Raw genomic sequence first — 15,992 nt, forward strand, 5'->3', positions numbered from 1 at the left:
TATCCACAGATAATTGTACTTTCACGTTATTGATTCATATGTTCCATTACTGAGACATTTTCAGTTATGTATTTACAGTAACACAATCCGCTGGGAATTTTTCTTGTATAGTAAGACTCGGATATTCATTAATTTCATAATTTTCCCATACGATATCACTATTTTACCAATATTAAAAATAAATAGATATCAGTAGGATATGACATGCACATGACAAAACTTCAGGGATGTTTGCCAGTGGGTAATTCATGTTGAGGGATTGGAGATTATTAATGCGAATCCTTAGGTGAGAAAGTTGCCAAAGATCATCAGTCCTCCCAACGTTGTGTGGGTCTGGCCCACCACTCAGCTCTCCATTCGAGGAAGGACCTGGATGAGGACACTCAAGGAGAAACACGAATATCCACAAGAACATTGGTTCCCCTGTGATGATGCATCTTCTATGTATGGGGAAGTTGTTTATGACCAAATGTCTATTCCACCTACGTGTCCCATCTCTGCTTCTGGTCATGGACAATGGTAGATATGAGAAGGGAAAGGTGGAGACAGAAATAAGGAACAAATTCTCAGAAGGGATAGAGAGGAACGTGGTCCAGGGAAAAGCTATGCTTTAGACTGTTCACAAAAGGGGAGAGAAGTTCCTCAAGGAATCCCAGATGAAGTTCGGATTTCCTCCCAATCCTGTGAGAATGACAGGTGTAACAGAGTCAGTTACTCTTTTTGGAATGATATCAAAGTTTTGGGATGACATGGAGTGGGAAGAAGGTGAAATAAGGATGATTAAAAGTAGGGAAGAGCATTTAATGCAGAGAGAAAGGATCTAAGAAAGGATCTATCTATTTTATTGCAGGGTCCCAGCACATAGCCCTTGCCCTTCCAGAGGGGAACTGTCTGAGGAACCTGAAGAATGTGATGTAATTAATGGCTGAGGGAATGAGGAAACTGGACAGACACAGAGAACCTGTAAGAAGATTGATCCAGTCACTGTGGCACTTGAGTTTCTTAGTCAGTTAGTTGTCTCACTCTTGGTTTTGGCTCAAGACCTGATTTCAAGGTTGTCAGATTCAGGGCCCCATTGCTCTCCACTTTCAGGGGGAAGTCAGCTTGATGATTCTCTCTCTCCCTCTCCATTTGTCCCCACTTCTCACTCTTTCCCTTTCAAATAAATAAATAAATCTTAAAAGAATAAGAAGAAGGCAGAGGAAGTGGAGGAGGAGGAAAAGGAGAATTGAGAATAAGGAGAGATGGAAGTAACACGAAGAAGAGGAAGAAGAAGATTGAACCATTCATTACTCAGGATGCTCTCAGCTCAGAGATGTCCATCGGAGCTGAAAATCCTGCTGTCTTTCATCTACCTTGTGTCTTCCATTTTGTGGGAGTACTACACCAATATTTTTCTCAAGAGACCCCAAAGCACTTCCTCCCCATCAGAAGAGGCTTCTTTACATCTGTGCTCTCTGACATTTGCTCACCTGGGCAGGGACTTTAATTGTGCTGACTTGGATGTTCCTGCTGATCCAGACTCCAGGGAAGGAGCAGGGGATTCTTCTGGAATCCACCATGGGGTGGGGCTGGGTCTGCACCACCACCTGCAGGTGAGGCAGGAACTCTTCAGTGAACTGTACTTGGGTAACAGGGAGTTATCGCCTGTGGATTGTGTTACAAGTGAATGTGAAGCCATGTAGGAAATAGAACACCAAAGCCTCCTGAGAGCCACGATGGGACTGGAGACACTGAGTTTCACTCATTCATGTCCATTATTCTTGGAAATAGACTTTTGTGCAAATATGCTGCAGACACCTGCATGTCCAGTCACTGCAAAACTCTGGGCTGGTGATGGTTCTACTCACAGGAAGAAGGAGGAGATGACCTAGGTTACTCAGGAGCTGAGGGAGACCAGCATCCAATTTCGCTATGGGGTTAGAGGGTCAGAGTGCAAGACAGTCACATACCTGGAGAGGTCATTTCGCCCAGTCCCACTGGTGCAGGCTCAGACATCTCCCACGTGGGAGGGAGGGAGGTATCCCTCTCTGGGCTCATCTCAGGTCCACAGCATTCCTTCATATCCAGAGAATAAAAAATTTGATTTAATTTTTATTTTTTAATTTATTTTTATTATTAACATAAAATGTATTATTTGTTTCAGTGGTACAGGTCTGTGACTCATCAGTGTTACACAACACACAGTGCTCACCACAACAAGTACACTCCCCAATGTCCATGCCCCAGCGACTCCTTCTCCCCCACCCTGCTTCACTCCAGCAACCCTCAGTTTATTTCCTGAGATTAGGATTCCCTTATCATTTATCTCCAACTCTGGAATTGTCTTGTTTCATTTTTATCTCTCTTCTCCAATGATCTTCTACTTGCAAATTCCCCATATCAGTGAGATCATATGGTAGTTGTCCTTCTTTGATCAACTTATTTGGCTTAGCATAATACCCTCTGGTTCCATCCATGTTATTGCAAATGGTAAGATTTCTGTTTTTAGATGGCTGCATAATATCCCATCATATATGTACATATATGATGGGATATCTATCTATCTATCTATCTATCTATCTATCATCTATCATCTCTCTCTCTCTCTCAACTTACTGTTTTTGAATAAAAATGAATAATGCCCAAATATGCAAACTAGGAAATGTCACTTGGACAAAAATAATAAAAGAAAGGCTCATACTGTTAAGCTCTGTTTATAAGACATAAAACTATACTTTATTGTGAAGGAAAAAATGGTTCCTTTAGAAAAAAAGTAAACAAATAGACTAATCTGTGGAAAAAATATGGGCTCCTTTGTGGTTCAGTCGGTTAACTCTCTGCCTTCCTGTCAGGTCATGATTCCAGAGTCCAAGGATCAACCACATTGTGGGGCTCCCTGCTCAATGGGGAATCAGCTTGTCCTTCTGCACCAACCCCCTACTCCCGCTCATGCTTGCTCTGCTCACTCTCTCTCACTCTTTCTCTCCTTTCTAATAAATGAGTAAAATCATTTTAAGGAAAAGAAAAGAAAAAATACTATTAGGAACTGTTCTAGAAAAAGTCATGAGATGATGTTAGCTTCACAGGAAACATTAAAAATACCTCAGAGAGCAGAAAAATTTATGTGATTGCTTCATATATATGCCATTTCAAAATATAGAATAGAAATTTATTATTTATTTATTTACTTACTTATTTTTACTATTTTGTTTAGTCTCCTTGTCCAATGTCTGCCTTGAACTCATGACCCTGAGATCTAGAGTAACATACTCTACTAACTAACTGAACAATTGTCCCTGGAATTTTAAAATTACTATAGAAAAAATTATAAAATCGGTACCTATACATGAAAAATAATATATAGGAAAAATAGATTTCCAGATCAGCAATGACATATTACTCAATGATCTAAATACAATATGAACAGTAGGACTCTAAAATCACATTCATATGTTCACACATCGTGACCATATGTAATTTTCTGCAGGTTTACAAGTTGAATTCCATATTAAAAATTACTTTATATAAGTCATCTTATTAGTATGTATAGATGAATATTTCATTATCTCACTAGATCTTGAAAGAATTTTTGACAAATGTAAAGCAAAGTCCTAACAAAAATGCATAAAATAGAAACAGACAGGCATATTTTTGTACCATGGTGACACAGTCTTTCCTACACACCTAGAACTCAATCCCCCAGACAGGAAATTAGCTACTGTGGTGAGGTGGGGGAGGACATTTCAACAAGATCAAGAGCAGGCATAAGTGACCTTAACTCCATTTTTATTCACTATCTTTCTGCAAGTATTAGACAATGAAAATGAAAAGAGAAATCACTAGTTAGATCTCAGCATTGATGGGAATAAAAATGGAGTCATCCCCAAAGACCCAAATATAGGATTCCTCAATACTCCCTGTTTGTGTAGCAGGGACAGAAGAAATCAGCCCAACGAGCAGAAAGAATAATCATTCCTATGGAAGACTAATAGAATTGGATAGTTCTGGAAACTTCTAGATATAGGTAAATGAACAAGAATGAAGATCCCAAATTCCTCACAGTTCAGGAGGAGATGAGCACCCTGGACCTGACACCCCCAGGCCATGAATCTGTGTAGAGACCCTGTGTCCCAACCTGATGGGGGAGATGATCTTTCTGTGTCCTTTGAGAACCGTTGTGTAGGGAAAGGATGCTGTGAGTGACTTTGGGGATAGGAGGAAAGGAAGAGCCCTCACTCCCAGGCTGGGCCCTTGCATAGACCTGGCTCCGGCCTCATATTTTGATAGCAGGAGTAGCAGAAGGAGAAGCCACAGGAAAAGCCTGAACAGCTGTTGGGGCTCCCCTTCTGACAGATGAGAAAGGGGCTCTGGTCCCAATTTCCACATGCATGGATTCTGTGAGACCTGAGATGCTGTCACATGAGGGGGAGAGGGGAGAAGAATGTCATCAGACATCAGCCCAGTGACTGATGGTCAGGGACCTAGAGCCATCAGACATAGAAACAAAGAAAGGATCAGAGACACCAGATGGTCTCACCATCACAGTAGCTGAGGTTTTGGGTACCTTTACATGGGAGATGTTGGTATCAAGACACATATTGGATGCTCCTGACATGTCAGGACTGAGACACAGCTAGATTATGTTTTCTGGGTTCCTCCCTAACTCATAATGGACTCTGTCCATTGGACATTCTGCCCTTGCTACCCAGAATTTTTTGCTCAATTTGAGAAAGTGACAAAATATGTTTCTTGTGAAGAACAGGGTACAGGGTAAAATTTAAAGTAATGTGAAGATGATTTGTGAACAATTTCCCTCAGATGGATCTCAGGACCCAGTTTATACCAAAGAAACAGAAGAAGCAGTTGACTTGGCCAAAGAGATGGGGTCTTACAGGGAGCCCCCTTTGTTGTGGGGACAAGTGTGTGTCATTCCTGTCAGGCCTAGAGCACTGTGTGAGCATGGAGTCTGCTGTCAGAAGATGGGCAGGAGTAAGCAGTCTCATCCTCAGCATTGAGTCCAGCGATGGTCATGGAGCTTCAGTTATCAGACCTAGAGCCAGAGAATTGTTTAGGAACCACTGAAGATTGATTATTATGAACACAGATGAGGAGTTTGAGGGGTTGCTCCTAGGAGTTGTTGGTACCAGTATACAGCATGAGCCTTGGGGTTGGAGCTGATTCTAGTGCAGGAGATGGTGACCCTCTGGCCTAGGGATCCAGACATGAAGGGGAGCTAGCTGACATAGCCCAGAATGGTGCAGGACCCTGCAAGGGGGAGAGACATAGAGAGGGTATTGATGGGGACTAGAAAAAGGAAAAATTTGCAGTAGGTTTTTTAGCAAATGAACCTTGAAAGGAGTGTTCTGTGTGGGCAATACCAGTTAAAATAAAAATACATTTATGTAAATAAGTGATTTTAATACCAAACGATGTGGTTGCAAAATAAGATTCTGTTTTAACTTGGTGAAGAAATCAAAATTTTACTTAAGTCATTAGTCTGCTCTTCCAAAATGAAAGGCAAACAAAGGTTCTTATCTAATCTTAAAATTAAGTGCCTAGAAAACATGCGCTCTGTGTTTCACCAAAATATTCCCTTTGTTTATCGAGGCCTTGATGCATTGAAAAGCATATATTTTTGGGAGACAAGATGGCAGGGACTTAGGAGAAGGCACCCTTTCAACCTGTACCCTAAAGTGAGCTGATTACCTTCCAAAGAACTCTGATCACCCACAAAATCAGCCTGAGACCAGAATTATACACATCTGGATCTCTACAGGAGCAGAACACGCCAGTGGGCAGGTAAAGCAGAGTGGGAACATCTGACTGATATTGGAAGATGAACAAAAGGGGGAAGGAGCCACCAGAGGCGACCCATTGGAAAGTAATATCTCAATAGGAGAGTGCCCTGTGTCTGGGGACCAGCATCAACTTGAAGTCTGGTAGAAAACACTCAAAAAGAGCAAAGGATCGATGGGGGGCGGATTGTGGGAATCAGGGCGGCTAGGGACAGGGTCTTATGTCCTCTGACCCAGGACAGCCACCCCTGGCACAGAGCCAGAGAGAGTGCGGCAGAGAAAACAGGTCTTGGCCCTGAGCCAGCAGCGCGCCTGAGAGCGCTTGGGGTCTGGCTCCCATGAGGGGCTGGGAGCCTTGTCAGCCAGCAGAAGCACAGCCTTTTTGCAGTCCCCACGAGAGTGCCTTGCCCTGCTATCAGAGTCCAAGTGTGCTCCGCGGTCTCCCCTGAGAGAGGCGTGCACAGGCTCCAGCCTGGTGCTCTCTGACCCAGAAAGAACAGGCACTCCCAGCCTGGGCCAGCAGGAAAATCTCAGTGTGTGATCTCTGCTTGGAACCTCTCTGGCAGTCTGGAGCTGTCCAGACAGCTGCCACTGCCATAGATTTTGGTATAAGCAAAAAATCTGTGTCCCCAGCGACCATGACTCTGAACCTGCTCTGCCAGCGGCCAAGGGGGAATTTATTTGGGCTCTGCAGCCAGACTGAGGCTACTTTCTGAGAGGGAGGTCAGAGTGCAGTTTGCTTTCCTCTAAACCTACAAAAACCATCAAAAGCAGTCAAGGCGAGAGAGGAAAAAAAAAAAGTGAACAAACATAAAAACCTCCAGAGAACAAGACTGAAAAAAACAGTTTCCTCAGAGCCCACCCCCTAGAGGGGAGAGGGAGGACTTAACTCAGAGAACATCATTGACTGAAAACACATGTGGCAGACCCCTACCCCAGAAAACCAACCAGGAAAGAAAAGAAAAAAAAAAAAAGATGACAAGAGAACAACCACCACTACTTCATAGGACAACTTTTATTTTTAATTCATTCCCACTATTCTGGCTCATTATTTTTATATACATAATTTTTTAACCTACTTACCATCACAGTGAGATATCTAGTACATCAAATTCCATAATAATCTTCTAACCTGAACTTTTTGATACATGCACCTGTATTTTCTTTTGCATTTCTATTTTTTAATTTTTTTTTTTAAATTTTAGTTTAGTTTAGTCTAGTTTATTCCTTTTTATTTTTATTTTCTAATATTCATATAGAGTTAAACTTCAAGGTAATCCCCTTTGCCCAATCAATACTACCCTTATAGTTAAACCAATTTTCAATCCCCCTTTATCTTAGGAAAGTTGAGTCCTTTAACAAAGATATCAAGATACATCCAAGAATAATCAAAACAAACTTCTTCACCTACACTGAGAATTTATATCCACTCTCCCATCTTTTTCTTCTACCAGTGTTTCTGTGTTTGTACTGATAGTATACAAATCTTACACTTGGGGATCTTTTTGACGAGGTTCTTCCTTTATTTGCATATATATTTTTTTTTTCTCTTGTCATATTTTTATCAGTCTTTTTGTTTGTCTGTTTTTGATTGTATATTTCATAAATCTTACCTTGGGGCTCATTTGGGCTGAACTTTCTCTTTTATCTTCCCTTTCTTTCCTGTCTCTCTCTCTCTCTGTTTTTTTCTTTTTCTTTTCTTTTTTCTCTCTTTTGGGTGGGGAATCCTGATTGCTCAGAAGTGTTCCAGGGTGCACCTTGACCGCACCACAATCAATACATCCAGCTACATCCATTCAGCCATCTCTCACCAAAATGACTAGGAGGAGGAATGCCCAAAAGAAGAAAAATACAGAGGATGGGCCTTCTGCAACAGAGCTAATGGCTATTGACATAGACAATATGTTGGAAAGAGAATTTAGGCTAACAAATATCCAGGCAATAACTAGGTTGGAAAAGCCATGGATGACCAAACGGAATTGATTAGGGCCAAACTGAAAGCGACCAGAGATGATGTTCACAATGTTAGAGCAGAGCTGAAAGCTACCAGGGATGAGGTTCACAATGCTCTCAATGAGTTCCACTATAATCTAAATTCTCTCAAAATTAGGGTAACTGAGACAGAAGATAGAATTAGTGATTTGGAGGAAAAACAGATAGAGAGAAAGGATCAGGAGGAAGCCTGGAACAAACAGCTTAGAAGCCATAAAAACAGAATCAGGGAAATAAATAATGCCATGAAACGTTCCAACATCAGAATTATTGGAATCCCTGAAGGGGAGGAGAAAGAAAGAAGTCTAGAAGATATAAGTTCTTCATGAAAAATTTCCCAATCTCGCGAATGGAACCAGAGTTCATGTACTAGAGGCTGAACGATCTCCCACCAAGTTTAAAGATTCCAGAAAAACATCAAGGCACCTGATAGTCAAACTGAGGAATCATAATTGTATATATAATCTCTTGAAAGCCGCTAGGACAAAGAGGCTCATTACTTACAGAGGAAAGCCCATCAGAATAACGTCAGACCTGTCCACAGCGATCTGGCAAGCTGGAAAGGTCTGGCAAGATATATTCAGGGCACTAAATGAGAAGAACATGCAGCCAAGAATACTTTATCCAACAAGACTGACATTCAAAATGGATGGAGAGATAAAGAGTTTCTAAGACCAGCAAGGCTTAAAAGACTATGCAACTACCAAGCTGGCACTGCAGGAAATATTAAGGGGGGGGGGTTCTATAAAAGAGGAAAAATCCTAAGAATAGCATTGAACAGAAATATAGAGACAATCTACAGAAAGAAAGACTTCAAAGGTAACGTGATGTCAATAAAAACGTATCTATTAATAATCCCTCTCAATGTGAATGGCCTAAATGCACCCATAAAACAACACAGGGTTGCAGATTGGATAAAACGACAGGACCCATCCATATGTTGTCTACAAGAGATGCATTTTGAACCTAAAAATACACCCATACTGAAAGTGAAGGGATGGAGAAGCATCTTTCATGACAATGGGCCTCAAAAGAAAGTCAGGGTAGTGATTCTCATATAGGACGAATTAGATTTTAAACTAAGGACTGTAGTCAGAGATACAGAAGGACACTACATCATTCTTTTTTTAAATATTTTTTATATATTTATTTGACAGAGAGAGAGAGAGAGATCACAAGTAATCAGAGACACAGACAGAGAGAAAGGGGAAAGCAGGCTCCCTGCAGAGCAGACAGCCTCATGCGGGGCTTGATCCCAGGACCCTGAGAACATGACCTGAGCCGAAGGCAGGGGCTAAACCCACTGAGCCAACCAGGCGCCCGAACACTACATCATTCTTAAAGGGATTATCCACCAAGATGACCTAACAATTGTAAATATCTATGCCGCCAGTATGGGAGGAGCCAATTACATAAGAAAACTGTTAATCAAGATAAAGAGTCATATTGATATGAATACATTAATATTAGGAGATCTTAACACTCCTCTCTCAAAAATAGATAGATCATCGAAGCAGAAAATCAATAAACAATAGCATCGAATGACACATTGGACCAGAAGGACCTCATAGATATATACAGAACAATCCACTCTAAAACAACATAATGCTCATTCTTCTCAAGAGCACATGAAACCTTCTCAAGAATAGAACACATACTGGGTCACAAATCAGGACTCAACCGATACCAAAAGACGGAGATTATTCCCGGCACATTCTCAGATCACAATGCTTTGAAACTGGAGCTGAATCACAAGAAAAATTTCGGAAGGAACTCAAACACCTGGAAGCTAAAGACCACCTTACTTAAGAATGCTTGGATCAACCAGGAAATCAAAGAAGAACTGAAACAATTCATGAAAACCAATGAGAATGAAGACACTTTGGTCCCAAACCTATGGGATACAGCAAAGGCGGTCCTAAGGGGGAAATACATAGCCATCCAAGCCTCCCTCAAAAAAATTGAAAAATCCAGAATACACCAGCTGTCGCTACACCTTAAAGAAGTGGAGAATCAACAACAAATCAAACCAAATCCACACGTGAGAAGGGAAATAATCAAGATTAGAGCTGAGATCAATGAGGTAGAAACCAGAGATACAGTAGAACGTATCAATGAAACTAGAAGCTGGTTTTTTGAAAGAATCAATAAGATCGATAAACCATTGGCCACACTAATCCAAAAGAAAAGAGAGAAAGCCCAAATTCATAAAATTATGAATGAAAAGGGAGAGATCACAACTAACACCAAGGAAGTAGAAACAATCATCAGGAGTTATTATCAACAGTTACATGACAATAATCCAAGCAACCTAGATGAAATGGATGCATTCCTGGAAAACTATAAACTCCCAAAATTAAACCAGGAAGAAATTGACAACCTGAATAGACCGATATCTAGTAACGAGATTGAAGCAGTGATCAAAAGCCTCCCAAAAAACAAGAGCCCAGGACCTGACGGATTCCCTGGGGAATTCTACCAAAAGTTCAAAGAAGAATTAACACCTATTCTCCTGAAGCTGTTTCAAAAAATCGAAGGAGAAGGAAAATTTCCAGACTCTTTGTATGAAGCCAGCATTACCTTGATCCACAAACCAGGCAAAGACCCTACCAAAAAGGAGAATTTCAGACCAATATCAATGATGAATATGATGCTAAGATTCTCAACAAGATCCTAGCAAACAGGATCCAACAGCACATTAAAAAGTTTATCCACCATGACCAGATGGGATTCATTCCTGGGCTACAAGGATGGTTCAACATGTGCAAATCAATCAATGTGATAGAACAAATTAAAAAGAGAAGAGAGAGGAACCACATAGTCCTCTCAATTGATGCAGAAAAAGCATTTGACAAAATCCAGCATCCGTTCGTGATGAAAACGCTTCAAAGTGTAGGGATAGAGGGAACATTCCTGAACTTCATAAAATCTACCTATGAAACACCCACTGCAAATATCATCCTCAATGGGAAAAAGCTTGCAGACTTCCCGTTGGGATCAGTAACATGACAAGGATGCCCATGCCCACTCTTACCAATCTTGTTCAACATAGTATCAGAAGTCCTTGCAACAGCAATCAGACAACAAAAAGAAATTAAAGGTATCCAAATTGGCATTGAAGAAGTCAAACTCTCTCTCTTTGCAGATGACATGATTCTTTATATGGAAAACCCAAAAGACTCCACCCCCAAACTACTAGAACTCATACAACAATTCAGCAACGTGGCAAGATACAAAGTCAATGTACAGAAATCAGTGGCTTTCTTATACACTAACAATGAAAATACAGAAAGGGAAATTAGAGAATCAATTCCATTTACTATAGCACCAAGAACCATAAGATACCTGGGAATAAACCTAACCCATAGAGGTAAAGGATCTGTACTCAAGGAACTACAGAACACTCATGAACGAAATTGAAGAAGGCACGAAAAGATGGAAGATCATCCCATGCTCTTGGATTGGAAGAATAAACATTTTTAAAATGTCTATACTGCCCAGAGCAATCTATACTTTTAATGCCATTCTGATCAAAATTCTGCCGGCATTTTTCAAAGAGCTGGAGCAAGTAATCCTAAAATATTTATAGAATCAGAAGAGACCCCGAATAGCTAAGGAAATGTTAAAAAAAAAAATAAATAAAACTGGGGGCACCGCGTTACCTGATTTCAAGCCTTACTACAAAGCTGTGATCACCAAAACAGCATGGTACTGGCATGAAAACAGACACATAGACCAGTGGAACAGAGTAGAGACCCCAGATATGGAGCCTCAACTCTATTGGCAAATAATCTTCGACAAAATAGGGGGAAATTATACAGTGGGAAAAAGACAGACTCTTCAATAAATGATGCTGGGGAAACTGGACAGCTATATGCAGAAGAATGATACTCGACCATTCTCTTACACCGTACACAAAGATAAACTCAAAATGGATAAAATACCTCAATGTGAGACAGCAATCCATCAGAATCTTAGAGGAGAATATAGGCAGTAACCTCTTCGATATCAGCCACAGGAACTTCTTTCAAGATATGTCTCCAAAGGCAAAGGAAACAAAAGTGAAGATGAACTTTTGGGACTTCATCAAGATCAAAAGCTTCTGCACAGCAAAGGAAATAGTCAAGAAAACAAAGAGACAACCCATGGAATGGGGGAAGATATTTTCAAATGACAGTACAGACAAAAGGTTGATATCCAAGATCTATAAAGAACTCCTCAAACTCAACACACACAAAACAGACAATCATAAAAAAAAAATAGGCAGAAATATGAACAGACTCTTCTCCAATGAAGACATACAAATGGCTATCAAACACATGAAAAAATGTTAATCATCACTAGCCATCTGGGAGATTCAAATTAAAACCACATTGAGATACCACCTTATGCCAGTTAGAATGGCCAAAATTAGCAAGACAGGAAACAACATGTATTGGAGGGGATGTGGAGAAAGGGGAACCCTCTTACACTGTTGGTGGGAATGGAAGTCGGTGCAGCCACTTTGGAAAACAGTGTGGAGATTCCTCAAGAAATTAAAAACAGAGCTTCCCTATGACCCTGAAATTTCACTACTAGGTATTTACCCCAAAGATACAGATGGAGTGAAAAGAAGAGCAATCTGTACCCCAATGTTTATAGCAGCAATGGCCATGGACCCCAAACTGTGGAAAGAACCAAGATGCCCTTCAACGGACGAATGGATAAGGAAGATGTGGTCCATATACACTATGGAGTATTATGCCTCCATCAGAAAAGATGAATACCCAACTTTTGTAGCAACATGGATGGGACTGGAAGAGATTATGCTGAGTGAAATAAGTCAAGCAGAGAGTCAATTATCATATGGTTTTACTTATTTGTGGACCATAACAAATAGCATGGAGGACAAGGGGAGAAGGAGAGGAGAAGGGAGTTGAGGGAAATTGGAAGTGGAGTTGAACCATGAGAGACTATGGACTCTGGAAAACAATCTGAGGGTTTTGAAGGGGCGGGGTTGGGAGGTTGGGGGAACCAGGAAATGGGTATTAAAGAGGGCCTGGATTGTATGGAGCACTGGGTGTGGTGCAAAAATAATGAATACTGTTATGCTGAAAAGAACAACAACAAAAAACCCACATTGTAACCTTAAGAAATGTTAGAACCTCTGGAGTAGTTACAGCATTTCCCCAAATGTAACCCAAGTTTATCATTCATTTAGCAGTACTTCCTGAGTAACTTTGCATATCATGGAAAAGCCTTATGAGTCAAAGAGATCTCATTTACAATTCTGGGCGGGCAAAGAGAAAACCATGTACATTTTCTTAGAAACATCTCAATCTCTAGTGAAGAATAAATGTTCACCAATTGTGAACTGTTGCAACAGCAGTTAAGCACAAAACGTTTACCAACAGATTTCAAAAGCACAAACCCAGTTCCAGCAACCAATGCCCTATCACTTCATCCCATTTGTCATCCAAGCAAAACTTTAAAGCTTCAGGTTACCAAAGACTCCAATAGCTACTTTAACAATTACCCATTAAAGCCCTGAGACAGACAGTTAACCATCAGCCCAGCCATCCCTCCGCTAACAGACCTCATCTTCCACCTGGGCCGATTCCACTTCAGACGCCATGGTTTCCCCGCCAGCAAGGGGGAGGGGCTCGGCAGTCCACTTCGGGCCAGAGAAGGCAAGGAATTCCCAAAAACAAAGGGAGTTTCGGCAGCTGCTTGGGAATATTTCTTAAAGTCTCTGTCTCAATGATGGTTCATCCCTCAGCGCCAGTTCTGCTTACCAAAAGTGGCCCACTAGGCACTCATATTCCATGCCCTGCTCCAATGATCATCAGCATTGGGCATCTTAACCCGGCATTAGACTAATCCCAGTTGGCTCCAGTTATAGCCCTTAACACATGAAATGAGTGAAGGAGAAGCCTCACATCTATTATGAGGAATGGAGAAACGAAAGTCAGAGTCCCCTTACTCTCTGCTTGCCCCATTCCTTCAATCATAACAAACAACACAACAGACAACAAAAAGACAACACAAAGACAACCGCAGACCCAGCTGTCCTACCGCCAGTGGGGATTTTCTTGGTCCCCGGTGACTGCCTGGGGGACTCTAGCCCCGCGGCTGCCCAGGGGTACTCGAACCCCCTGCCACCACCCAGGGGGACTCGAAACCCCAGGCAGGCCCCTGACCACCCAGGGGGACTCGAATCCCCTAGCAACTGCCTATGGAGACTCGAAACCCTTGACCACCTAGAGGGACTCGAACCCCTGGCAATCTACTGGTGGAGGGAAGGAGCGTCCCTGCATCCACTCCAGCCCTGGGGAGCATGGCTGCGTCCAGCTTCTCCCCGGAGGTCCATACCCTGTAGCTCCAACCAGACAGACAGATAGGATCCTGTGATCTTGTGACCTCCGGAGGCTTTTCACAAAAATTCTGATTCTGGCTCACTTCTCGCCATTTGATCCCGGACTTGCCACCAATGTTAGGGCTCGTGATCAAAGGAATGAGACTGATGCAAAGCAAAAGTCAAGCAAAGCTTTATTTCGCTCCAAGCATTGAAAATCAAACTGACTGGTAGGGGCCGTCTCTTACGAAGAGACGACGACGATGACGCAAACAAGGTCGCTCCCATGAAGGCCACTCTAGACAAGGCCACTCTGGACAAGGCCTCCCCCCGACGAGGCCACTCCCGAGACAAGGCCACTCCGGAGGAGGCCGCTCCCGGGACGAGGCCACTCCCAGGACGAGGCCACTCCTGACGACCAAGAGGCGACCACGACGAGGACAACATTCCTGATGACAGGCAGACTCTGCTCCCCATGATGCTCCTCCCGACAAGGCCATTCTGGACGAGGCCACTCCCAGGACGAGGCCGCTCCAGACGAGGCCACTGCCGACGAGGCCGCTCCCTGGACAGGGCTGCTCCCTGGAATGAGGCTGCTCCAGCGAAGCCGCTGCCTGGATGGGCCGCTCCCAAGAAGAGGCCGCTCTGGATGAGGCCACTCCCAGGATGAGGCCGCTGCTGACGAGGTCGCTCCCCAGACAGGGCCGCTTCCTGGAATGAGGCTGCTCCGGCGAGGCCGCTCCTCAGATGGGGCTGCTCCCCAGAATGATGCCGCTCCAGTGAGGCCAGTGGTGGTGGCGCCACTGCTTGGGGCAGTGAAGCCACTTGGCGGCAAGGCTGCTGGCAGTGAGGCTGCTGGTGGAGAGGCCATTCGCCACGGCGCTGCTGCCTATGACTACGATGACCAGGATGACCATGACACTCCCAACAACCATGATGACCACGACGTTTTGACTCTCCCAAAGACTACCCTAACGTCTCTCCCAATGGCTAATCATAGGCTATCCTAATGGCTATTCTAACAGCTATCCTAACGGCTATCCTAATGGCTATTCTAACTCCTCCTATTACTCCTACCACTCCTACTACTCCTACTACTCCCCAGCCTCACAGACTAACCTTTATATAGGTGGTTGAGCCTGGCCCACACACAGGTGGCCAATGGGATTCCAACTCACCATAGTAAATATATGCATGCCCCACTGATTGGATGTCTCCATCCGGCCTGGCCCACCCTTATATCCAGGGTTTGCAACCAAGTTCCTCTGGCTAACCAGGCCCTTTCATTACCCTTTTGAGATGGGAACTTTCCTTACCTGTGCAGTGACAGAGGAGCATGAGGAGGACCATGGCCCAGGCCATGGTGACACAGCTTCTTCTTAGGCTACAGAGCTGAGGCTGGGCTGACCCTAGCATGTCTTATCCCCTGTACAAGGTTCTCATAGAGTATGGGCTCCTCATGCAAATATGACCCACCCCTGCTTCTCCTTCCTGTGTACTTCCAGGTCTATAACCCTTTGACAGGGAGATTTCCTGTCACACTAGTTTCCCACTAGTGGGCCTGGATGAAGCAGCTGCTGGCACCTAACAGGCCCTGGTCCAGGGACTTATCCAGCTTCAAAGAGGCTACAGCTTCCCTGTCCCCACTGAAAGCTAGGGACACAGCACTGGGGCCTCCTGTCAGTGGAGGGGTAGCATGCTGGGAGACCCTGTCTTGCAGAAACCCACAAACACAGTCTCACAGTGCCCCCTGTTCTTCTCTGGGAGAATCTCTCCTTCATTCCCATAGATGGCATGTGTCTTCTTCACCTGCTTCTGTGAAACCTGTGTTTCCATCAATTGCCAGTGTCCCTCCAGGGAAAGACAGAGGTCCTGGTGTATTTTCCCTG

The 15,992-nt window shown here is 43.2% G+C and overlaps 1 pseudogene; it reads right to left on the reverse strand.

Annotated features, from left to right (window-relative positions):
- Positions 1–15,519, reverse strand: part of LOC125081787 (immunoglobulin lambda variable 5-45-like) — a 61,974-nt pseudogene extending 46,455 nt beyond the window's left edge.
- Positions 15,520–15,992: the final 473 nt, after the last annotated feature.

Source organism: Lutra lutra, chromosome 12 (genome assembly GCF_902655055.1).
Source record: "Lutra lutra chromosome 12, mLutLut1.2, whole genome shotgun sequence".
In the NCBI taxonomy this organism is placed as follows: Eukaryota; Metazoa; Chordata; class Mammalia; order Carnivora; family Mustelidae; genus Lutra; species Lutra lutra.